We start from the raw sequence: 2,121 nt of genomic DNA, 5'->3' as shown, positions 1-2,121 counted from the left end.
ACTGTGTCTGTTCCTCCTCCACCTACTGCCACTAAGAACAGGCCACTGCTGGCGACCAATGTGTAGGCCCTGTTGGCGCGGGGGAAGCATTTATTTGCTTCACAGCTGGCACAAAAGATTTTGTCTCCAGCCAAACCCTGTAAGTGGGTAAGTTTTTTCTTTTTTCTCCAGCCACTGCAGGCTCGAGAGGCCCTGCTCCTGCCCCGGCTCGTGCTACTGCCCCTGCTCCTGCCCCTTATCCTGCTCCTCCAGCATTGTGGACCCCTGGCCAGGTGTCCCAGTCGCCTGCAGAGCTTCCTGTCCACTGGAAAGAGCAACTCCAATCTTTCCAGCAAGGCCTTCAACCCCTGTCCCTCTGCACCAGGACCATCCTCACTACAGCCACCCACAGGACTGCAGCGCCCTGCCCAGCCTCCTCTGCAGTCTCCTCCTCTGCGGCCTGCCCAGCCTTCTCTGCAGTCTCCTCCTCTGCGCCCTGCCCAGCCCCTCTGCAGTCTCCTCCTCTGCGCCCTGCTCAGCCTCCTCTGCAGTCTCCTCCACAGCCTTCTGTCCAGCCAAGTGCTGCCTCTGCTCCTGCAACATCAACTGGGTCCAGTGTTGCAGACCAGGCTCCTGTAAGTAAGCTTCTCATTATTCGTGTGCAGGTCCTGCAGCGTGATTTCCAATGACCACAAAAAAAGAGGCCGCATTTCCTCTGTGCTGGAAACTTCGCACTGGCTACCTTTTAATAGTAGATTTAATCAAAAAATTGCGCTTTAAGCCATGGAAGCTGAAATGTTTGCGGCCCGGCAGCAGCAGGGAGGATGTATGTTTCGAATCGTTGGTCTAGGGGTATGATTCTCGCTTAGGGTGCGAGAGGTCCCGGGTTCAAATCCCAGATGAGCCCATTATTAGGCTTTGCTTTTAATCTCTTCAGCCTGATTAGGGCAACCAGGATATTTGTGAGAAATTGGGGATAAAATGTACCAGAGAGAGGCCGGTTAGCTCAGTTGCTTAGAGCGTGGTGCTAATAACGCCAAGGTGGCGGGTTTTCATCCCCGTACGGGCCACTCATTTTCTCTCTGGGACCTTCGCTCTGCTCTTCTCGAAAATGATGGGCGGTCTCCCAGACATCCCTGCTGGCTAAACCATACAAGTATCTGGCTGAAATAGCTCAGTTGGGAGAGCGTTAGACTGAAGATCTAAAGGTCCCTGGTTCAATACCGGGTTTCGGCAGAGGAACCACGTCCGCCTCTTTTAGTCTACCTGATTCCACCTAGCCTCATCGCTATCTGCCTCTCAGACAGTCAGCTAGCAGAGTGTGTTGGTTCCATGGTGTAATGATTAGCACTCTGGGCTTTGAATCCAGAAATCTGAGTTCAAATCTCGGTGGAACCTTTATAGGTTCTTTGCGGAAGGGAGGGAAAAAACAGAAGTGATGCGCAACTGCTGACGTGGCGGTGAAATTGGCACTCTCAAACCGAGTCGGAATTGGGGAAACATGGGCTTAAAAAGCAAAGGCTTCATTTGCTCCTTGCTATCGTGCTTCTGGATTCAATGACTTAAATCCTTGCTATCGTGCTTCTGGACTCAATGACCTAAATCTCTGCTGCTCATGGGAAAAGTTGACACACGCCAAGGTTCCATGGTGTAATGGTTAGCACTCTGGGCTCTGAATCCAGCGATCCGAGTTCAAATCTCGGTGGGACCTGCTTTTGCCAGGAATGTGTGCAGTACCTCGTTCGGAAAAACTTTTTCGGCAGCACTGAGCCGCAAGAGCTCATCTAGGTAGTGCCCCTTGAAGTGGGGCGTAAAAAGGATGGACAGCACTGGAGAATGCAGGCATCGATCCCACTACCTCTCGCTTGCGCCTACTGCTTCCTACCGATTGAGCCAAAGTAAGCCCAAAGTAAGCCCACGTGAGCCAATTGTGTTTCTCTGCTGTGGCTTACTTTTGACCAATCGTGTTCTCTCCTGTGGCTTACTTTTGACCAATCGTGTTTCTCTCCTGTGGCTTACTTTTGACCAATCGCCTTTCTCTCCTGTGGCTTACTTTTGACCAATCGCGTTTCTCTCCTGGCTCTGCTCCTGTGGCTTACTTTTGACCAATCGGCGACCGCTGTTATTATCGTCATCTTTGCA

At 51.9% G+C, this 2,121-nt stretch overlaps 2 non-coding genes across 2 annotated transcripts; both read left to right on the top strand.

Moving 5' to 3' along the window:
- The first annotated feature begins 1,142 nt into the window (after positions 1–1,142).
- trnaf-gaa (transfer RNA phenylalanine (anticodon GAA)) lies at positions 1,143–1,215 on the top strand. The gene has a single exon. It is a non-coding gene; the product is annotated as a tRNA-Phe (tRNA).
- A 403-nt stretch (positions 1,216–1,618) lies between these two features.
- Positions 1,619–1,690, top strand: trnaq-cug (transfer RNA glutamine (anticodon CUG)). Its single transcript has one exon. It is a non-coding gene; the product is annotated as a tRNA-Gln (tRNA).
- The last annotated feature ends 431 nt before the right edge of the window (positions 1,691–2,121 follow it).

This window comes from Siphateles boraxobius, unplaced genomic scaffold, assembly GCF_051911475.1.
Source record: "Siphateles boraxobius isolate OS27281-9 unplaced genomic scaffold, OSU_SipBor_1 19, whole genome shotgun sequence".
Lineage (NCBI taxonomy): Eukaryota > Metazoa > Chordata > Actinopteri > Cypriniformes > Leuciscidae > Siphateles > Siphateles boraxobius.
This window is presented reverse-complemented; position numbering and strand designations above follow the sequence as displayed.